We start from the raw sequence: 24347 nt of genomic DNA on the forward strand, positions 1-24347 counted from the left end.
ACTCTGAATTTTTACGAAGGACCCCAGCCGTGAATGGAATTTTTCTTCACTGATTGGTAATGTACAAATCTTTTAGCAATAATGATGTATAATACGAAGATATGAATGACTAATCGCGTGTTAGGGTGGGGGCCATTTAATACACTCTCATATCGTTAAAATTATTTTCAGCCAAAAACATCTTATTGTGAATCAGGTCTTAAGCTTTTTCGAGAAATGATCAATCTCAGAAAGCTTTTGTAAAAGGTTTATATTATTCTTAATTTTCTGTTTTTATTTTATTTTATTTTGATTGATTTAAAGTTTTATCATTAAATGTGATTTTTATGATTTATATTGGTTATCTTATTATTGTCAATAAAATTGTTTAAAAGATAATTTTTGAATCAATCATTTTATTGTTTTGTTTTAATCTTTATTTTATTTAGTTTTGGTTTTATTCTTTTTGGACGTTTTATAAGTCCGAGGTCATTTTATAAGGCCAAATAAATTGATTGAAAAACTAATTGTGATTTAATTAGTTTGTTTGTTTTGTTTTTACTTTTATTTTATTTATTTTTGGACGTTTTATATGTCCAAGGTCATTTTATAAGACCTGTAACAACTATTGCCTAGGTCCATTTCACCCTCTAATTTTTTTTTTGTTTGCTTCTCCTAAAGCAAATTCTCTGCAGTGCATGAATATTCCACTGCCCAGACAGGATCCAAGCCTGGTCAGCTCGGCAGGTGGCTACCCAGCCACCAACAAAACTCTTTTGAAGCCACTGACCAGGTGACAAAGGAATTTATGCGTCTGCCGAAGGAGTGTATTTCAAGCAGTCTTCTCGGAGCCCGAACAAATGGCTCCAATGGTTTGGAATACACAAATGACCGATCAAAGGAATGTTCCTGACTTCTTATCAATCACAAAAGGATACTCTGGCGCCTCGCCCTTCCTGGAACGTCTAGATGGAGCAACAACACCTCCAAGTGGCGAAACTTGGAACTATCCTTAGTGACAATTCACATAAGTAACCGCATTTTACACATCTATACCATGATAATTCTTGACAGACAACTGAACTACGAATGATTCATGTTATATCTTTGTGTGTATGAACATCCTATTTCATGTGTCCTCCATAAAGAATGCAAGATAATCAATATCTCTCAGCTCAGTCAGATTAGACAAGTAGAAGTTACCTCACAAGTTAGTTTATGATGCATTAATTACAATGTGTGTTAAACGGGTTGTGTGGGAAAACTGATTTGCCAGACTGACCAAATTTAATGCCAAATTATTAATCTTTTTAATAATTTTCCTCTGAGAGTCTGCGCGAGCGAACAGAAGGGTGTGCCTTCACCTGCTCGCCCCACCCAGAGACTATAAAAAGGATGAGCAGACCACTGCCCGCTCTCTTGCCCTCTTCCTGCGCTCTTGCCCTCTTCCTGCTCTCACAAGCTCTTCCAAAAACTCTGGCCCGACTTGCCAGTGGCCCAGCCAGGCTGCTCGAACTCTTTGTTCTAAGAGACTTGCAAACCACGTGGCCTTTTTCTTCCCTAGCAGGATCCGTTAACGAAATCGGATCCTCGCTCCACGCCACGCCAAAGCAAGTCAACTGCAACGCTGACTAAAGACTCTTTCGTTTTTTTTGGTTTTTTTGTTCCACTATCGGTGCTCACCCGCCCGACCTTCTCGGTCCCGGGTACACTTGCAACGCACCGCCGGACTCAAGGTTGTGCACCTAAGCCGCGCACCGCACCTGCTACTCGGTGGCGCTCCGCCGCAGTGCCAACGCACCTCCAACGGCTGGCCTTCCCCGTACGCAGGCGCGTACTGACCGAGCTGCAACACTGGAGCCGGGCAGCCGTCCGGCAGAACCAACCTCGCCAAGTCGACCAACCAATCAAGGGACGAGCCGCGCAACTACGTCAGGCCCCTGGCGTGGCTCCCCTGCTAACCTGTGGAATAAACCTTTTTTTTTCTTGCATTTTTCAACGAACATTGACTATTTTTCCCCCTTGTCAAAAAGGCCGCCACTTCTGTTCGTTGCTACGCAATTCCAGGTCTCGTAAGTGCGCTTGATTTCTACCTCGGCGTATCCACTGTGTGCCACTTACGTTTGAAACATCACAAATCTGGCAGGTCAAATTTTCTCTTTTCCCTGTTTCTTTATTCATTCGCATTCCTTCCTTATTTTCATTTGCTTTATTTTATTTCTTTTCTTCTGACGGTAGAATAGTTAGATAGGCAGTATTTTGATTCTGTAGTGTAGCAATCGTGAATAAATGCATGTTTTATAAACTTTATTCCGCCTAAGTCATCTGTGTTTCCGAGTGGATTATTATTCTTTTGTTAGTACAACGAACCACTGAATATCGAGTGTGGCGACTTTAGATTATCAATGACTGATGAAAGAAGGATTTTGGTAGTTGTTTGCTCCTGTTAACCCAAGCAAATTCAACGTGGTGCCCCAGAGGTTATCGAGGTAAATACCATTTACCTCTGTAACGTCCAGATTATTAATTCGTCCAAAAGACGACCCAATTATCGCTACAGACCTTATTATTTGTCTTTGATTTTATTTTTATTTTTGGACGTTTTATAAGTCCAAATAAACTGATTGAAAAACTAATTGTGATTTAATTAGTTTGTTTGTTTTGTTTTAATTTTTATTTTATTCCTTTTGGACATTTTATAAGTCCGAGGTCATTTTATGAGACAGAATAAAATGATTGAAAAACCAGTTGTGGATTAATTATTTTATTTGTTTCTTTTTAATTTTCATTTTATTTATTTTGGACATTTTATAAGTCCACATCATTTTTTCCCAAGACGGACAACAGCATCGGACGTCTGGAAGAAGGTAAGTGCATTTGAACAACCTCTAACCAATGCTTCCATCTATATTAATATAAGTCAAATACTCCTGCTTGATAAGTAACAAATCCGTATGATCCTAACAAGGATTATTAAATTACTAGGTCAATAACAAATGCAAACAACTCAGAGAAGTGGAGCTGCCAATGTAAGTGAGGTGTACATGCTAGCATTCCTGGGTTCTGTGTGTGTGGTTACTCACTCAGGATTGATAGGTGTATGAAAACGGATTGGCCTCATGATAAGATGACAGTGAACAAACCTAGGTGAATCCACTTTGATATATCGGCTTATTTAATTCCCGTCTCCTCACGCTGACGCCTTAGAGCTGGTGAGGAAAAAGGGGAATTTCTAACCCTTTAATTGGAGAGTCGATCAGGACATATTTCCTGATTTAAGTCCTGCGGGTAAGCGGAAGTTGACATGTGGCGCCCAGACGTGGGGCTCGATTGACTCATTTTTGTCAAAATCGGGATCGATCGAAGCCCAAACAGGAACCCGAGTGAGCGCGGCTCTGAGCGGAGGGCACAGTGCTTAGAGCTGATAGCGAACTCGCTGATAAATTGTCATGTCATACGACCCTGAGCTAACACAAAATAGTCTCTTTGATGAATAGTGTTTCATGGAAAAGAGCTTCTTTAATTGTGAAAATCTAGTGTGATTTTTGAGTTGAAGTTGATTGTACTATTTTGTGTTAAAGAAACGGTGACTGGCTCCCCCAGGAGACTTGCACTCTAAAAGAGGTTGAGTGTGAAAAGGCCATTCAAAGTGAATGGGCTTTAACAGCGACCTGCTGCTCTGGTCAGCTGTGAAGGTACTGATAGTGTACTTGGCAGAGCGCGCTGCATCGCGCTTTCCTGAGGGGGGGGCTGAGTCAAGGGGTGGTTCAGGCCTGTCCACAAAAAGAAGGAGGGCTTGAACAGTTAGAGTTGATGTTGAGAGGCTGCTTGGAGAGAGGCAGCCTTTTTCGGTTCCCGACAGGAGTGTCCATTGGCACAAGAAGAAAGTCGTCGAGAACCTAGGAGGAAAGGTAGGTGTTTCCACTAGACTAATGTTCTAGTGGAAGCAGCCTTTTTCGGTTCCCCGACAAGAGTGTCCATTGGCACAAGAAGAAAGTCGTCGAGAACCAAGGAGAAAAGGTAGGGGTTTCCACTAGACTAATGTTCTAGTGGAAGCAGCCTTTTTCGGTTCCTGACAGGAGTGTCCATTGGCACAAGAAGAAAGTCGTCGAGAACCAAGGAGAAAAGGTAGGGGTTTCCACTAGACTAATGTTCTAGTGGAAGCAGCCTTTTTCGGTTCCTGACAGGAGTGTCCATTGGCACAAGAAGAAAGTCGTCGAGAACCAAGGAGAAAAGGTAGGGGTTTCCACTAGACTAATGTTCTAGTGGAAGCAGCCTTTTTCGGTTCCTGACAGGAGTGTCCATTGGCACAAGAAGAAGGTCGTCGAGAACCAAGGAGAGAAGGTAGGTGTTTCCACTAGACTAATGTTCTAGTGGAGGCAGCCTTTTTCGGTATCCTAGCAAACGTGTCTATTGGCACAAGAAGACATCCAGATCCCGGAAAAGAGAAGCGGGAAGGATTACAACCGACCTTAAAGGACAACACACCCCACCGTTTGAGAGAGGACATCCGCCGACGAGTAAAGGTAGGAAAACTCGAAGTCGGTAGTCCTGATAGCAGTAGAGGCAACGTACATGCGTACGGAGCTGAGTAACCAGGAGCTAAAGTACGTCCCTGAACCCAAAGCGCACGGGGAAGGCTTCGGAAATAGATAGCTCCACTCCTACAATAAGAAAGCAAAGCGGGCTATAGAACACGCTAGTGAAGTAATGGAAAGAATAATAGGGAGAAATGGGAGGGGAAAGCCCCCCAGCCCTACAGAGGGGGTAGCAGGTAGCAGTTAATGCCTGCACCCCATCCTCTAGAACAACCAGATATACCAGTAGTGGTTATGCTACTGGGCGAGGGTGTAGATCGATGGCCACCAGGAGCAAGAAGGCACCTGGAAGTAAACAACCCTTCAATCCGTCCTGCCGACCTCGCAGCTGAGGTGGAAAGGTCGGTGAAGGAAACAGGAGTGTTCGTGAGTGAATTTCCCGAAATAATGGGCTTAGCAACAGTAGTGGTAAACCACCCCCAAGAGGGATGCACCTCTGGGACGGTGGGCCTTTGGGTCCACTGGTGGACTGTGTTGTTGGATGTGTATAACGTAGTGGAAGTAACTAGCACCGGAGTCCAGTGGGACTCTACGATTAAATCCCTCACCGATAAAATGCATATAAGGGTGGAATTAGCAAATCCCCAGGGGGCTGAAGCATTAAGCTTCAACCTCTGGGAGCAGTCGGGATTTGATCAAAAGCAGAAAGAGTTACAAAAAACACGGAAAAGGCCAGCTGAGGCCGTTGGTGAAGAGGGCTTTGTTGATATGGGCTCATGTGTCCATGAGGAGGATGCAGGAGCATCAGAAAATGAAAGCCCAGAAAAAATTGTGAAAATGACTCCCCTGATAAGAACGGCGCCCCTGGGTGGGCTGCCGGAGGAAACAAAAAGGGTTTCAATCGGGAATGGTGTAATATTGTGCCACTATGTGGGAAGCCCCTGGCAAATACGGGGGGATGCTATAGTGATAATAACAGATAGATCACTAAAACCGCATAGTAAAGCGCTTGGAAACATTTTAAGGCAGGAAGCGGGACAAGAATATGAATTAGAGGTTAAACAAGAATTACAAAAAGATAATCAGCGGCCAATAATAGCGGCACAAACTAGTGGCGGGAACACTCCCTACGGCATGATAATACACGTGCCAGGGACAGAGTGGAACCCCAATATCGATCAGTCACAATATGCGGACGAGATGGCAAAGGCATTGGAGAGGGGGGTCGACAAAGCGTTAGGAGAATGAGCGGAGAGAATAGTGATGGCTGTAAATTGGATTAAAACTGGAAAGATGCAGTGGCAACAGGCTGAGTCCATAGCAGTAGCAGCATTCACTCTAAGAGCTAAGACTCCTGTAACAACACCATCGGGAGTAGAATTTGTGATAGTAATATCAAAAAAGCAGAGAGAGGAACGAGTTAAATCAGTGACAGACGAGATTTTAACCCGTACTAGACAGATGGATCGTGAACGACGCCAGCTCCAGCAATCAATAAACGGAGAACCCAGGGACTCACCCCAGTCATCATCCCCAGTTAAAACATCTCCCGTGCCTCTCCCGGTAAGTGGAAGGAAGTCAGGAGCTGCCCGGGAGGTGGAGGACGAAGAGCAAGCGGGACCGAGCAGACAAACCCCAAAGGAAAAAAACAAGGCCCCAAGGGGAGCGGTGACCTTTAGCCCCGTCACGTCTACCCCTGGAACAGCACGGCATCCCTTTTCGGGACAACCCCCCATGAAGACGGTGCCCCTGCCGCAGTGTTTGATGCCAGGAGATGGGAGCGAAGAGGAAGACGATGAAGAGCAAGCTCCTGTTTCGACCGCGACTGGCGCTAACCCCGCTGACGAAGACCAAGACTCAACCTCATCAGAAGATGACCCGGGCAACCCTGGCCAGAACCTGAAAATAGTTACAAGACCAGTTAGTAAAAGAAAGAAAAATCCTCAACCTACGTTTGACGTGTACCAATCCTCAGCAAGGGTAGCTAGAGATCTTAACCTGGGATGGATCGAGACAAAGGATGGGCGAAGAGCTTACGTACCCGAGGCAGGGCAAGTAGATCGCCCCTATCCACCTGCCTGGCTCAATAAGCTAGATAGTAAAACGCCTCTAGTGATGCGAATAGCTTATCGCGAGGCTATTAACATTTTACAGGCTCCGCCATATACCACTTTATTAATTCACCAAGACCTGACTAAGAATTTCAGGGATGGCTATGTGGCGGTGGCACATGATTTTATGTTGAGAAGGCTTAAAAAAACAATAAATAATAAAGCAAAATGTGAGCTGAGAACCGACGATGACCTAAATTCAGGTTCTGATAATGATGGAGCAGCGGTTACTGTAACGATACCAGCCGCCCCAAGAACCTCTTTGAACCAACAGTCCCAATATGTGACACAGCTGGGATCAACTACAATAGTACCAAACCCAGTGCCCCAAACACATGACATGGAGGGTTTCCTGGTATGATAGTCAGTTGGTATACTTAATATCCGTTTATGTAATTGCCACGGACATATGTGCAATGTACAGTCGGCAGTGGGCTTTGAACCTGCGATCCCCTGCATACTGTACATGCACTCTCCCAACTGCGCCACTAAGAGGATATCAGAAAGGCAGTCAATATGGTCTGTTGTATGTATGGAAGTGGGCGTGGAAAATGGGACTTAGAAAAAATTCAGTGTCAGTCCCATTAAAACTGAATGGGGAAAAGTGGATCTTTAACGTTAAATTATGCGAGTACTGTAAGTAATATGAAGTCAAACGATAAATACCCCGAAAGGCGTGAATTTTGTCAGCAAGTTGAAATTTGAACGGTGTAAATCGGAAGTATAATGTAGGAGTATTTTGATTGCAAAAAGTGTTGAGAATAAAATCCTATAATAATAATAATAATAATAATAATAATAATAATAATAATAAGTATAATAATAATAATAAAAGGTTAGAAACAACATATGTGGGATGCTTTCAGCATCCCACAATAAAGGTTAGAAACAACATATGTGGGATGCTTTCAGCATCCCACAATAATAATAATAAGAATAAGAATAAGAATAAAGGTTAGAAACAACATATGTGGGATGCTTTCAGCATCCCACAACTAGACTAAGCAATTTCTGAAGAAATTGCGTGGGATGCTGAAACCTGAATGCTAATAGCTGAATGCTAAGCTGACTGCTAATAGCAGAATGATTGATAATACTCTGCTGCCACCTGCTGGCCGATTTTGAAACATGGAACCTAATAACTACCAATGGTTGAAGCCATCACTTTCTGTCAAGCTGCTTGTCAAAGCTTTCTCTCTGCTCTTGTGTAAAAAAAACAACAACAAAAACAACAACATGTACACGTGTTTGGGAGTGAAATGCAAAGTATTCAACGTTTTCGGGTTTGAATGTGAATTGCTCATTTAAAACTTTCAAAACTCATAAATGGTCACACAAAAACCCTATTGTGAAGATATTTTGTGTCAAATTATTACAAAGCTCAACTATAAAGAATTATACAATGACTACTATATGAAATCAAAGTGCTAAAACGAACCATGATCTCCCGCGGGCCAATCCGAATGACATTTAACGAAATAGATGTTAACTTGTTGTATTATGACGAAACTGAGAAAAAAAAAAAAGTTGCTCCATCCGATGTTTGAACCAGCAAACCATTCATCGGGCTGTCTTAGGTATTCACCTGGCGCAAGCGCTTAAGCCAGTGAGCCACCGGACCTGTGAGCAGCAGAGCGAATTGGTGTATTTGTAATTCAAAGTGTCACCTGACGCTGAAAGTCATCAGCGCTGATTTGGGACACATGTGTTTGATCATGTCAGTATAACGCATTTCCTGGTGTGATAGTCAGTTGGTATACTTAATATCCGTTTATGTAATTGCCACAGACATATGTGCAATGTACAGTCGGCGGTGGGCTTTGAACCTGCGACCTCCTGCTTACTGTACATGCACTCTCCCAACTGCGCCACGAAGCAATATCTGAAAGCAAGTCAAGATGGTCTGTTGTATGTATGGAAGTGGGCGTGGAAAATTGGACTTAGAAAAAATTCAGTGTCAGTCCCATTAAAACTGAATGGGGAAAAGTAGATTTTTAACATTAAATTATGCGAGTACTGTAAGTAATATGAAGTCAAACGATAAATATGTATTTATAAATAAATAAATAAATACATATTTATTTAAATGTAGGAGTAGTTTGATTGCAAAAAGTGTTGAGAATAAAATGCTATAATAATAATAATAATAATAATAATAATAATAATAATAATAATAATAATAATAATAATAATAATAATAAGTATAATAAAGGTTAGAAACAACATATGTGGGATGCTTTCAGCATCCCACAATAATAATAATAAGAATAAGAATAATAATAAAGGTTAGAAACAACATATGTGGGATGCTTTCAGCATCCCACAACTAGACTAAGCAATTTCTGAAGAAATTGCGTGGGATGCTGAAACCTGAATGCTAATAGCTGAATGCTAAGCTGACTGCTAATAGCAGAATGATTGATAATACTCTGCTGCCACCTGCTGGCCGATTTTGAAACATGGAACCTAATAACTACCAATGGTTGAAGCCATCACTTTCTGTCAAGCTGCTTGTCAAAGCTTTCTCTCTGCTCTTGTGTAAAAAAAAACAACGACAAAAAAAAACAACAAAAAAAACAACAACATGTACACGTGTTTGGGAGTGAAATGCAAAGTATTCAACGTTTTCGGGTTTGAATGTGAATTGCTCATTTAAAACTTTCAAAACTCATAAATGGTCAAACAAAAACCCTATTGTGAAGATATTTTGTGTCAAATTATTACAAAGCGCAACTATAAAGAATTATACAATGACTACTATATGAAATCAAAGTGCTAAAACGAACCATGATCTCCCGCGGGCCAATCCGAATGACATTTAACGAAATAGATGTTAACTTGTTGTATTATGACGAAACTGAGAAAAAAAAAAAAGTTGCTCCATCCGATGTTTGAACCAGCAAACCATTCATCGGGTTGTCTTAGGTATTCACCTGGCGCAAGCGCTTAAGCCAGTGAGCCACCGGACCTGTGAGCAGCAGAGCGAATTGGTGTATTTGTAATTCAAAGTGTCACCTGACGCTGAAAGTCATCAGCGCTGATTTGGGACACATGTGTTTGATCATGTCAGTATAACGCATTTCCTGGTGTGATAGTCAGTTGGTATACTTAATATCCGTTTATGTAATTGCCACAGACATATGTGCAATGTACAGTCGGCGGTGGGCTTTGAACCTGCGGCCTCCTGCTTACTGTACATGCACTCTCCCAACTGGATTGGCACATGGCTATATAGAATACTTTTTGTATATATTAGGCATGCCTGCCAATATTCACACATCTAGCTGAAACATATAATCCGAAAGACTTCATAAAAATGTCTAGAGGGCGCTATTGAGCCATTTATTACAAATTGCACAACAAATCTCTAAATAAAATATTCATGTTCCAGACAGGTCTGGTGTGTGTGCAAAGTTTTGTGAGTTTTTGCCCATATTTAGACACTCAAAAAAGCATTTTTCTTCACAAACAATGCATGGTTACAGCAAAGGCGTGTGACAAAATAAAAAATTCAATATCTTTTCATCTTAAATATCTTACGATGAAACACGCCAAAGAATGAAGACGATCTGATAAGTTCTGTTGAAAATATGACCCCCATAAAAGGCCCCCAAAAATGGCTACAAATACCAAAGTAAATCAAAATGGCAGACTTCCTGTTTGATTCAGCATATGGCTTTAGAAACCTTTTTGTAAGTCTTAGGCTGATAGGTATCCCAATTTTTACAAATCTACCTGAATCATAAAATACAAGCTTCATAAAAATGTCTAGACGGCGCTATTGAACCATTTATTGCAAACTGAATAAGAAATCTCTAAAATATTCATGCTTATGACAAGCCTGATTTGTGTGTAAATTTTCATGAGTTTTTGCACGTTTAGACCCAAAAAAAAAGCAGCATTTTACTTGGCAAACAATGCATCGCCATGACAACGGCGTGCGACAAAATAAATAACTTTCGATAACTTTGCATCTTAAACATCTTAAGATGAAGCACACCAAGTTTAAAGACAGTCGGATAAATTTTGTCGGAGGAGTTCGTTAAAATATGACCCCTAAAAAAAGGCCACAAAAAATGGCGACAAATCCCAACGTAAATCAAAATGGCGGACTTCCTGTTTGGTTTAGCAGATGGTTCCAAGTGACTTTTTTTGTACATCGTGGGCTCTTATGTATGCCTCTAAATTATCATAGCACTAGGTGAAACGTACAACCGGGAATGCTGCGTTAAAGAGGAGTTTTTTAGCTCAAAATGTGATGCCCGGCCCCTACGGGACTTAATGTTGGGTTTAGCATATGGCACTAAGAGACTTTTTTGTAAACTGTGGGCTGTTACATGTGTCTCCAAATTTTGTACATCTCCAAATATTGCTCATTTTGCCAGGCCAGATGTGTGTGCCAAGTTTCATGTGTTTCTGTGCCAGTTTAGACCCTCAAAAGTGGCGTTGTTTTCTTGGCGAACAGTGCATAGCCACGCCCACAACGATTCACGAAAACTCACAAACTTCGTGTTTTTGACATCATGAAGGCCGAAACCCTCATCCGAGCAAATATGAGGTAGGTCCAGTTAACGTATTTGGAGAAAAACGTAGAAGAAAATTTGTAAGAAAAAAAATTGCTACTAAGTGGCGCTATCAGTTAGATGAAATATAAGTTAGTAGATGTCTTTAGGGCTGGACTCTCATCAAATGTGTGAAATTTTGAGAAGATAGGATCATCTCGGTCAAGTTAATGCAGCTTTTATTTTCACGAAAAATCTTCAGATTTTGCGTCACCGTAGCGGCCACGCCCTTTGGTGAAAGGTTACAATATTCGGTGTGGGGCATGATCAACATCTTAAGGCTTTTCTGACCAATTTTCAAATGGATTCCTTCAACGAGCTCAGCACAGTAGCTAAAAACGTAAAGTATGACATTTATTGTAACCACTAGGTGGCGCTATATGTATAACTGAATTTTATCATATAGATGTTTTCAGGACGTGACTATTACGTTGCCTGAGAAGTTTGAGATTTTTTGGAGCTTGAACATGGGAGTTATTAAGCATTTGCTCTTTCTGGACAAATGAAATTTTAAAGGCAATATTTGATGCCCCGCCCCCGTCATATAGTATTTCGAAAAGGCAAGATGTTTTGCACAGTTGTTCTCTCAGGTCTTGAGATGATAAATGCCAAGTTTGAAGTCAATTGGATGAAAAATGTTTGCAAAGGGGGAAAAAGCATGACCACAGTGAATGTGCCAAAATAGGCCAAAATTGGACATTAAAAAATTCATAGCTCACTTCCTGTACATTTTAGCTACATGGTCCAAATAGACTTTTTTGTGCGTCTCGGGGTGCTACACGTGCCTGCCAATTTTCGTTGCTCTAGCTCAAACGTGCCGGGCTTGGCTTTTATTTTTCTACGCTAGGGGGTGCTATAGAGTCGCGTTGTTATGACGACTTCATAATATCAAATTTTTCGCCGGGCCCGAAGAGTGCTCAAAGTTTGGTGAGTTTTCGTGAATGTTTACGTACCCAAAATCGCGATCGTTTGCGGAGAATAAAGAAGAAGAAGAAGAAGAAGAAGAAGAAGAAGAAGAAGAAGAAGAAGAACTAGAGCTGCAAGCAGCTATAAGCTATAAAGGGCCCTCGCAGCCCGGGCCACATTGGGTTATTGGCACGTTGGGGTACTTGCACGTTGGGGTACTCGCACATTGGGGTACTGGCACATTAGGAGCAAAATTTCTTTTAACATGGCATGATAAACCTTTACATGTGGATTTTTTTTGCTAGGTGTGATGTGTGTGTCAAGCTCAGTGGGTTTTGGTGATTGTTAACATCTGCAAAAATCAGCGTCCTTTTTTATTTTTAGGGAATGAGTTGACCTGATTGGTATTTTTTGCAAAAGTATATATACCCATCATTGCTCGTACTCATTGTACGATGTTGCTTTTATTGTCCATAGAGGATATCAAAAATAAATAAAACAAAATAAAAAAGTACATATGTTTGGATCGGTCTGATACCAGTGAACATCTTGAGTAGTGGAAAAAGTAAAAGAATATTCATAAATGACTTAGTTACTACACTTACAATGAGTTCACAAATTTTGTACAAAATACCGTAAGTGGGGTTGTTTTTTTTTTTTTGTTTTTTTTTTTTAATGCCTCAAGGACTAGGTGGCGCTGTATTTATCACTGAATTTTGTCATAGAGATACCTTCACGCCTTGACTATAAATATACATGGCAAGTTTGGGATTTTTTGAAGCATGTACCGGAGATTTATTAAGCATATCCTTCATTCACGATACTGCTTTTAACGTCCATAGAGGCTATCAAAAATAAATAAAACTAGAGCTGCGAGCAGCTATAAAGGGCCCTCGCAGCCCGGGCCACGTTGGGGTCCTTGCACGTTGGGGTACTTGCACGTTGGGGTACTGGCACGTTGGGGTACTGGCATATTGGAAGCAAAATTTTCTTTGAAAATTGCATGATAAACCTTTACATGTAGAATATTTTTTTGCCAGTGTGTGTGTCAAGCTCAACGGGTTTTGGTGATTGTTAAGACCTGCAAAAATCAGCGTCCTTTTTTATTTTTAGGCAATGAGTTGTCCTGATTGGTATTTTTTGTAAAAGTGTATATACACATCATCGCTCGTTGTACTCATTGCACAATGTTGCTTTTATTGTCCAAAGGGGCAATAAAAAATGAATAAAACAAAATGGAAAACGTACATACGTTTGGATCGGTGTGAAGCCAGTGAACAATTTGAGTGGTGGAAACTAAAATAATATTCATAAATGATGTAATTATCACACTTAGAATGAGTTTACATTTTTTTTTAACAAAATACCGTATGTGGGGTATTTTTTTTATTTTATATAAGCCTCAAGGGCTAGGTGGCGCTGTATTCATAACGGAATGTTGTCATAGAGATACCTTCAGGCCTTGATTATATGCATACATGTCAAGTGTGGGATTTTTTTTGGAGCATGTACCGGGGAGTTATTAAGCATATCCTTCATTCACGATAATGCTTTTAATGTCCATAGAGGCTATCAAAAATAAATAAATATATATATATGTTTGCATAAGTCTGATGCCAGTGAACATTTTGAGTGGTGGAAACTAAAAGAATATTCACAAATGACTTAGTTATCACACTTAGAATGAGTTTACATTTTTTGTACAAAATACCGTATGTGGGGTATTTTTTATAAGCCTCAAGGGCTAGGTGGCGCTGTATTTATAACTAAATGTTGTCATAGAGATAGCTTCAGGCCTTGATTATATGCATACATGTCAAGTTTGGGATTTTTTGGAGCATGCACCGGGGAGTTATTAAGCATATCCTTTTTCATTGCGAAACACAAAATTTGATGCCCCGCCCTCATCATATAGTATTCCGAAAAGTCAAGATTTTTCCCCCTGTTGTTGGCTCAGGTCTTGACATGGTCCAGGTCAAGTCTGAAGTCAGTCGGATGAATCGTGTAGGAGAAGTGGGCAAAAGTATGCTCCCTGTAAATGTGCAAAAATCGTCAAAAATGGGACATTCAAAAATTCGTAGCTCACTTCCTGTTCATTTTAGCATATAGGTCCAAGAGACTTTTTTGTAGGTCTTGGGCTCCCTCATAGACCTAAAAATATTCGTCGTTCTTGCTTAAACGTACAAGCGGGGCTGCTTCATTAAAAATTTATAGGGGGCGCTATTGAGTCATTTTTGTAAAAATAGCACAATCAACAATAAAATATTGCTCATTTTACCGGGTCAGATATGTGTGCCAAGTTTCATGAGTTTCTGCGCATGTTTAGACCCTCAAAACTGGCGTTGTTTTCTTGGCGAACAGCGCTTAGCCACGCCCACAGCGATTCGCGAAAACTCACAAACTTCGTGTTGTGACATCATGAAGGCCGAAACCCTCATCTGAGCAAATATGAGGTAGGTCCAGTTAACGTGTTTGGAGAAAAACGTAGAAGAAAATTCGTAAGAAAAAAAATTGCCACTAGGTGGCGCTATCAGTTAGATGAAATGTAAGTTAGTAGATGTCTTTAGAGCTGGACTCTCATCAAATGTGTGAAATTTTGAGAAGATAGGATCATCTCGGTCAAGTTAATGCAGCTTTTATTGTCATGAAAAATCTTCAGACTTTGCGTCACCGTAGCGGCCACGCCCTTTGGCGAAAAGTTACAATATTCGGTGTGGGGCATCATCAATATCTTAAGGCTTTTCTGACCAATTTTCAACTGGATCCCTTCAACGAGCTCAGCACAGTAGCTAAAAACGTAAAGTATGACATTTATTGTAACCACTAGGTGGCGCTATATGTATAACTGAATTTTGTCATATAGATGTTTTCAGGCCGTGACTATTACGTTGCCTGAGAAGTTTGAGATTTTTTGGAGCTTGTACATGGGAGTTATTCAGCATTTTGTCTTTCTGGACAAATGAAATTTTAAAGGCAATATTTGATGCCCCGCCCCCGTCATACAGTATTTCGAAAAGGCAAGACTTTTTGCCCAGCTGTTCTCTCAGGTCTTGAGATGATAAATGCCAAGTTTGAAGTCAATGGGATGAAAAATGTTTGCATAGGGGGAAAAAGCATGACCACAGTGAATGTGCCAAAATAGGCCAAAATTGGACATTAAAAAATTCATAGCTCACTTCCTGTACATTTTAGCTACATGGTCCCAATAGACTTTTTTTTGTGCGTCTCGGGGTCCTACACGTGCCTGCCAATTTTCGTTGCTCTAGCTCAAACGTGCCGGGCTTGGTTTTTATTTTTCTACGCTAGGGGGCGCTATAGAGTCGCGTTGTTATGATGACTTCATAATATCAAATTTTTTGCCGGACCTGAGGGGTGTGCAAAGTTCGGTGAGTTTTCGTGAATATTTAGGTACCCAAAATCGCGATTGTTTGCGGAGAATAAAGAAGAAGAAGAAGAAGAAGAATAACTAGAGCTGCGAGCAGCTATAAAGGGCCCTCGCAACCCGGGCCACGTTGGGGTACTTGCAGGTCGGGGTCCTATGGCGTTAGATTTGTGCCACAATTCCGTGCGTAACAAAATGTGTTTCGTACGTACAAAATGTGTTTCGTACGTACCAAAAATGTGTTTCGTACGTACAAAATGTGTTTCGTACGTACCAAAAATGTGTTTCGTACGTACAAAATGTGTTTCGTGCGTACAAAACAGTCCTCGCGCACGCTTGCTTCGTCTCTCCTCAACACGTACGAAACTTTGATTTACGCTTGCGATGCAAGGGTCGAGGCGTAATATTTGTGCCACAATTCTTAACCAATCAGGAGTCGGACAGGAGAGCAAATCCTGATTGGCTGTTTAATATCCAATCAGGCAGAACTTTGACAACGTGTCGTCACGCCGCGTTGCATCATGGGTGCTTGTTCGATTTTTTTTTTTTTTTTTTTAACCAGCACTCGGTCCTTTCCTGTTTGAATTTTTGTCTGTATTTCTGCTGACTTTTATTTACTTAATAGAAGTTTTGTTATGTTACGGGATGAATCAGCCCCTAACTGCTTTCCTGCTTAGCGGAAGAAGGAGGGAAAACAAGTTTTAGCGCTCATGGTGATGTTGGATGACGGCATAAAATAGAAGAAAAAAAAAAAAGAGAAGAGGCTAACCTGCTACTTACGTTTTCATTATGGTAAGTTACAAAATACTGTACTGTATTTAAGTCAGTAAATCCTATAGTTTTGTCCTCTTTTGATCGTGCTACTATCATTACAATCTTAAACAATGCATGCCATCATGAGTGGTGTTGTATATGAAGTAGAAAAGAAAATGTTAGACCATCCATTTTTCTTTAGTAATTAGTGCCTGGTACCACTAAAGGTATATCGTGAATAATAGAAACGATTTAATACCTAAGTATTAGGTATTAAAGCCACTGTGTTTGGCAGTCCAATGCCATAGTTATTGACGTAAGAATTGAATTCATTTTGGTTACAAGACAACCATACACCATGACTAGCAGCTGTTGAAATAAACATGTTTGCCCAAAATAATTGTTTTACTAATGTGAGAAACATGGTTGATCTTGTCATTTTTCCATAACAACAGATAGACAATTAAAAATCTGAGCGCTAACCTTGGGTTTTGTTTTTATTACCAGGCAACAAAGATGACAAAGGACCCAGAATGCACCTGATGACACCACAACAGAAGTGTCAAAAACACCACGAGAAGCAGAAGATGAAGAAGTGGAGTGGAAAAAATATTGATATCGAGCTATTGGCCCATGCAATATGCATATACCAGACATGCAATAAGTTTCATATGGAATTTTATGCTTTTATCTGAATTTGACCAGTCAGCCACTTGCTAAAATGTGCACCACCATCCACTAGTTGAACATTATTGAAGTCATTACAGTTAAATAACTCTGAATACATTTTACTGCATGAGAAATATAATTTGTTCATTAGATAATAAAATCATCATCCGTCATTTCTTTAGATCCATATTAAATATTGCAATATCTATTGCTATATTCAGCAAAATCGCGTATTGCATGATTTTCCAATTTTGTGCAGCCCTAATTCCTGACGTTTTTGAGCCAGCTGATGAGACCAATTTGACTTAGTCATTAAAATGTCTGTAGGAAGAGTCAGAACGTGAAGCTTGAGCTTGACAGCAGAGAAATGAAGAGCTCCTGAAGAATGACAACATTAACATTGGACTATCATAATTTGAAGTTCGAATAGTTGTAATGGCCTGTTTTGCAGCATACCAAATCAAACATTTTTAAAATATTTTTTCTCCTGTAAGTTGTCGACACTTTTACTGAACTTATTTAAATGTGTCTTGCAAACAGTATCATTGACAATTAGAAAAATAAAAAGTGTCACACACACTGTAAACAACCTGTAAAGAATAACCAAAATACTATTGCAGGTACAGTGCCAATGCAGTACATGACACATTTATGGTTTCAAGATTAAAGTGCGGAAGTGCACACACTGCACATTTGCCCATCATTGACCAAGAAGACCTCAGAGTACTGTACTCACGATGATGTATTGAGAATGCAAGACCCAAGAGGTTCCACAGATGAAAATATATTACACATTGTATTTGTAATTGACACTTAATGATGCATTATCGATCAACAAACAGCAAACTGTACATTTTGTTTTTAAATCAAATGAATCGTCCTCAGTTACAGTGCATCTTTGCAGTTTTTATTTCAAGTTTTACACACAGTAGGCATGGTAGACTGCTATTGTGGAGCCATCCATCGCCGTCCCATCCATCTCAGCTGTACTCTCTATCCTTAGACATCGTATTGATGACTGTGACCCGGATATAGAAACGATGCGCAATCTGGATTGGTTTACCTGGTAAATTGGAAACAAACAAAAGCTCAAGGTTATTAATTGTAAAACGTGAAACAATCATATCCATCCATCTTCATGTAGTTATGGGAAAACAATGTGACCATCCATGTTTCTACAGTTTCTTGTTCATGTTAAATGTCTAGTACAACTAAGGGTAACCACTTCATAACCTCTGCAGCTATAATGTGATGCTCTTTTGAGGGAGAACAGTCAGAAGACCTTTGCAATAATCAAGTCTACTGGAAATAAAAGCATGAGTCAGGTTCTTCTGGTATGGAGCATGCAACCCTTCTGTCGAAGTCTTTTAGGTGGTAAAAGGCTGCTTTAGTGATTTGTTTGAGATGGCATTTATGTGCACAAGTATACAGGTAATGACAACAAAATTAACTCGTGAATTGAATTCAAGAGCTGATATCTCGTCATTTTCCACGATTTTCTAATCAATATCACTAACGTACTTACAAATCAGTAACTATGGCATTGTGTTAACAGTGCTTTTGGACATTCCATGTTTTTTTTCTGTCTGTTAGTTACACGATATACATTTGGTGGCACTAGGCACTAAAAATGCATAAGAAAATAATGAAAGGGGGTGGCGATTTTTTTTTCTTCATCATAACTATGCACATCCATTGCCAATGTCGTGTATGTAACTATTACATACAATTTTGATTGTCTTGGAAGCCTGTGTGTGATAGTGGCCAAGTTAAAAGATGCTACTTACCGTTATGAAAATGTTGAAAGTAGTCTTCGATTCGGAAGTTAGCGTCCCCCCCAACGGTCATCCAACGGTCCCATGAGGGCTAAAACTTGTCTTCCGCTAAGCAGGAAAGCAGTTGGGAGCTGCTTCACCCCGTAATATAACAAAACTTTTGTTAAGTAAATAAAAGTCAGCAGAAATGCAGATAAAATACAAACAGGAAAGCACCGAGTGCTAGTAAACAAAACAAAAAAAAACAAAAAACGAAGAAGCGCCCATGATGCAACGCGGCGTGACGACACGTTGTCAAAGTTCTGCCTGATTGGATATTAAACAGCCAATCAGGATTTGCTCTCCTGTCCGACTCCTGATTGGTTAAGAATTGTGGCACAAATATTACGCCTCGACCCTTGCAACGCAAGCGTAAATCAAAGTTTCGTACGTGTTGAGGAGAGACGAAGCAAGCGTGCGCGAGGACTGTTTTGTACGCACGAAACACATTTTGTACGTACGAAACACATTTTTGGTACGTACGAAACACATTTTGTACGTACGAAACACATTTTTGGTACGTACGAAACACATTTTGTACGTACGAAACACATTTTGTTACGCACGGAATTGTGGCACAAATCTAACGCCATAGGGTCCTGGCACGTTGGGGTACTGTCAAATAGGACAAGGACCATCTAAAATGTTTTTGACAAGCATTGTGTGTGCAAAGTTTTATCAAAAGGCCAAAGATGGTGTGCAATTCCCAAAATAAATTCAAAATGGCGGACTTCCTTTTCGGTTTAGCATACGGCTACAGAATACTTTTTGTAGGTCTTAAGCTAATAGGTATGCCTCCCAGTTTTCACAAATCTAGGTCAAGTCATCTTTAGTTGTGTATCGCTTGAATCATACAATTGGAAATGCTCCATAAAAATGCATAGAGGGCGCTATTGAGCACAACGTTGGGTTACTTGCACGTCAGGGTACTGGCACGTTGGGGTACTGGCACATGGAACAAGGACCATTTAAAATGTTAGTTTTTTCCATGCCTTGTCTGTGCAAAGTTTAATGAAAAAGACCAAAAATGATGTATAATTCCCAAAATAAAATCAAAATAGCGGACTTCCTCTTTGGTTTGGCAAATGGCTACATAATACTTTTTTGTAGGTCTTAGGCTGATAGGGGTCTGTCCTAATTTTCACAAATCTAACATAATCATACAATCGTAAATGCTCCATAAAAATGTCTAGAGGGCGCTATTTATTGCATATTGCACAATAAATCTCTTAAAATTCATGTTCATGACAAGTCTGATGTGTTTGCAAAGTTTCATGAATTTTCACACATGTATAGATAAACAAAAAAAAGCAACACTTGGCAAACAATGCATTGCTATGGCAACAGCGTGTGACAAAATAAAAAACTTTCGATAACTTTGCATCTTAAACATCTTAAGATGAAACACACCAAGTTTGAAGACAGTCGGATAAATTTTGTAGGAGGAGTTCGAGAAAATATGACCCCTACAAAAGGCCCCAAAAAGTGGCTACAAATACCAAAGTAAATCAAAATGTCAGACTTCCTGTTTGGTTTAGCATTTGGTTCAAAGAGACTTTTTTGTACATCGTGGGCTCTTATGTATGCCTCCAAATTATCATAGCTCCAAGTGAAACGTACAACCGTGAATACTTCGTTAAAGAGGAGGGGTTTTTTTTTTTTTAGCACAAAATGTGGTGCCCGGCCCCTGGGGGACTTCCTGTTGGGTTTAGTACATGGAACCAAGAGACTTTTTTTGTACATCGTGGGCTGTTGCATATGTCTCCAAATTTTCGTAGCTCGAGCTGCTTCGTACAACTGGGAATGCTTCTTTAAGAAGGATTTTTTTTCCTTTGCAAACAAGTGCATGCCACGACAACAGCGTGCGACGAAATAAAAAGCTTTCAATAGATTTTCATCGTCAACATCTTAAGATGAATCACACAAAGTTTGAAGATGATCGGATAAACTCTATAGGAGGATTTCGTAAAAATAAGACCCCTAGAAATGGCCAAAAAAATGGCAACACGTTCCAAAGTAAATCAAAATGGTGGATTTTCTGTTAGGTTTAGCATATGGTTCAAAAAGAGTTTTTTGTACCTTGAGGGCTGTTACATATGTCTTCAAATTTTGTTAACTCTAGGTAAAACGTACAGCCGGGAATGCTTCTTTAAGTAAGAATTTTGAAACGCAAAATTTGATGCCCTGCCTCTGGCGGACTACCTGTTAGGTTTAGCATATGGCACCAACAGACTTTTTTGTAGATCATAGTCTGTTACATATGTGTACCAATTTTCGTAGCTTTAGATTAAACCTACAACCGGCAATGCTTCGTTAAGTAAGAATTTTGAAACTCTAAATTAGATGCCCCATCCCCGTCATATAGTATGTCAAAAACTTTAGATTTTTTACCATGATGTTGTCCCAGGTGTTGAGATGGTACAGCCCAAGTTTGAAGTCAATCGGGTTAACCGTGTAGGAGAAGCGGGCAAAAGAATGACCTCTGTACATGTACAAAAATGGGCTAAAATTGGACATTTAAATACTCATACCTCACCTCCTGTCTATTTTAGGGTACACATATCAAAGAGGTTTTTGTTCATCTGGATGTGCTACAGGTGCCACACAATTTTCATAGCCGTCGGACAATCTTAGCGGGCCAGGGATCTGTTTAACCTATGTAGGTGGCGCTATGGAGCCATTTTTCTGTTATCACCTATGGCGACTTTAAAATATCAAATTTTTCGCCAGGCCTGACGTGTGTGTAAAGTTTGGTGAGTTTTCGTTCACGTTTAGTGTCTCAAAAATGTGATTGTTTGCGGAAAAGAATAATAACAAAGAAAAAGAATAATAAGAATTCCTTGAAAAACCATAGGGCCTCGCAGCGGCACCGCCACCGCCGCTGCTCGGGCCCTAATAATAATAGTAATTTGAACGAAAAACAATAGGGACCTCGCAGCGGTCGCTGCTCGGGCCCTAATTCCTTCAGGAACAATAGGGACCTCGCAGCGGTCGCTGCTCGGACCCTAAAAAGAAGAAGAAGAAGAAGAATTCCTTCAGGAACAATAGGGACCTCACAGCGGTCGCTGCTCGGGCCCTAATAAAGGTTAGAAACAACATATGTGGGATGCTTTCAGCATCCCACAATAATAATAACTAGACTAAGCAATTTCTGAAGAAATTGCGTGGGATGCTGAAAGCCGAATGCTAATAGCTGAATGCTAAGCTGACTGCTAATAGCAGAATGCTAATGAAGGAAATAAGAATAAATTCTGTGAAAATTACATCGTAATTAACTATTAATTACTAGTAATATTAGTAGTAGTAGTAGTAGTAGTAGTAGTACTAGTAGTAGTAGTAGTATTAGCAGTAGTAGAAACAGTATTACTAGTAGTAGTATTACTCGTAATTATTTAGTAACTTGTAGTCTACAAGTTACTAAATAATTACTCGTAATTATTTAGTAACTTGTAGACTACATTACATTACATTGGTTGTAAATTACATATGAGAAATTATGAATGAATTATAAATGAAAAGACAGAAGTTTAAATTCAACCAGTCTGACACTGATCTCGAACTATATGTATATATATATATATATATATATATATATATATATATATATATATATATATATATATGCCCCTTTGGACACCCACACACCCGGTAGATGTTTACCTTACACCATGCGTGTTCGTTTTTCTTCAAAGAAGGAAGTCGCTCAATAAATCACACAAAAGCAGAATATTTGGTTCATCCGTTGTTAAAGCTCTGGAGTTCAGGAAAATACAGACAATCGGATCCGGGCTGCTTTTCTTATCTCGCGATTGCTCGCACCCGTAAACAGGTCGACAAGAAAAGGAGCGCGGTCTAAAATGCAGCCCTTACATTTATAGTGTTCAAGACCAAGGCACCAAGTTCGTGTGCTGGCAATCCAAAACAGTCCTTATCAAAAAAATACCTTAGCTTGTTGAAAAACACGTCTGATGCCTAAACTATGTGTTGAACCATGTGTATGGAGGTTACTGTGACCTTAGCTTGCTGAGGAACACGACTGGTACCTAAACTATGTGTTGGGCTATGCGTGTAGAGGCTAATATGACCTTAGCTTGAAGGAAAACCTGACTGATAATATTCTCCTTGCCCAAAAACACCGGGTGCAGATATGCAGTCTAAAAAATAAACAGCCAGCCGTGTCAAATTAAAGTTAATAACAATAGTATGAATACATACAGACATAAATAGCATAGATTTAAGTTAACCAAACTAGTTATATATTCATGTCAAATCAATAACTTACATAATAAATATTTATGGCAATGTGAAACAACTTCAAACCAAGATAGTTACCCTCTCAAATCCCTCTCTTGACCCCACTAAAGTGGGGTCAACAACCCGCAGGGCACTAAAAACACATTTTATTAGCCTTCTTTTCTTTTTTTTTTTGGTAAAACAACAACACGTAATAAAATGTACTGTATAATATAGCATTAAAATAAAAATTAGTGTAGTGTAGTGTAGTGTAGTATAGTGTATTGAAAATTTTATCTCTCCCTCTCTCGACCCCACTGAAGTCAGGTCGACTTAAAATTTTACACCACACTAAGCCAATCAGAATCTCGTTCGTCCAATTCAGACCCAATAGAGAGTGCAGCCAATCCGAACTTTCACTGGCGAAGTCACTTAGTAGTGTCAGACAAATAGTCCCTTCGGACACGTCGAAGGTCGTTCCACCCGGGGGCCAGACGTCATTGTTCAGGATCCAAGTGATGGTCAAGAGGATTTTGGCACACAGCAGGAGCTCCCAGCGCATCACTCCCCATCCGCATTCCAGTGGGAGGCAGGAGCGCATGTCCCACGTAGTACCAGGTTGTTCCTTTTCCCTTCAAGCGGAGGGCGTGGGAGGTCCTCTCGACAACCTTGTAGTGCCCAGTCCACCGTGGCTCGGTCCATTTGCTTTTCAGGACCTTCAGGTACACCCATGGCGCCGTGTGGATGTTGTCAGACTGCTCTCCGTCCTTCTGCCTGGCCCCCACCTGCTCGAAAAACAATCGCACAAGACGGTTGAGCTCCTCGAAGTACGGTCGGTACCTGAGAGGTTCCATCTTCTCCGATCCAGCCATTGCGGCGGGCCTTGGAAACTGCTGTCCCTGCGAAAGCTCGTACGGTGTGAACTGTGTCTGGGAGTTCACAGTGCTTCGGACAGACATTAATGCCAGCGGGAGGGCATCCACCCATGTCAATTTGATTCCGGCAATCTTAGATTTCAGATTTTGATTCATCCACTCCACTTTCCCCTGTGACTGGGGGTGGTAGACGGTGCCAAATGAATGCTTGAGGCCGAGCACTTATTCCACTTTTTGTCGATATTTATTCTTAAAATGTCGGCCATTATCAGAGCGGATTCATCGAGGAAAACCATATATCAATATACAATAGTTTACCAGTACCTTTTTTTTTTTTTTTTTTTTTCTTAAGAGCTCAGAATTGTTCATTCGGTAGTCTTACCGATTCAACGTCTTGTCATCATTGCTCTTTTTTTTTTTTTTTTTTTTTTTTTGTGTATGTGTGCGTGCGTTTGCGTGCGTGCGTTTGCGTGCGTTTGCGTGCGTGCGTGCGTGCGTGCGTGCGTTTGTGCGTTTGCGTGCGTT

At 40.3% G+C, this 24347-nt stretch overlaps 2 long non-coding RNA genes across 2 annotated transcripts; one reads left to right on the plus strand and one right to left on the minus strand.

Annotated features, from left to right (window-relative positions):
• The first annotated feature begins 16032 nt into the window (after positions 1-16032).
• LOC144022369 (uncharacterized) lies at positions 16033-17477 on the plus strand. The gene is made up of 2 exons (XR_013284315.1): positions 16033-16270; positions 16739-17477. It is a non-coding gene; the product is annotated as an uncharacterized LOC144022369 (long non-coding RNA).
• A 150-nt stretch (positions 17478-17627) lies between these two features.
• On the minus strand, positions 17628-18914 carry LOC144022368 (uncharacterized). The gene is made up of 2 exons (XR_013284314.1): positions 18688-18914; positions 17628-17963 (listed from the first exon to the last, which is right to left on the minus strand). It is a non-coding gene; the product is annotated as an uncharacterized LOC144022368 (long non-coding RNA).
• Positions 18915-24347: the final 5433 nt, after the last annotated feature.

This window comes from Festucalex cinctus, chromosome 7 (assembly GCF_051991245.1).
Source record: "Festucalex cinctus isolate MCC-2025b chromosome 7, RoL_Fcin_1.0, whole genome shotgun sequence".
Classification (NCBI taxonomy): Eukaryota; Metazoa; Chordata; class Actinopteri; order Syngnathiformes; family Syngnathidae; genus Festucalex; species Festucalex cinctus.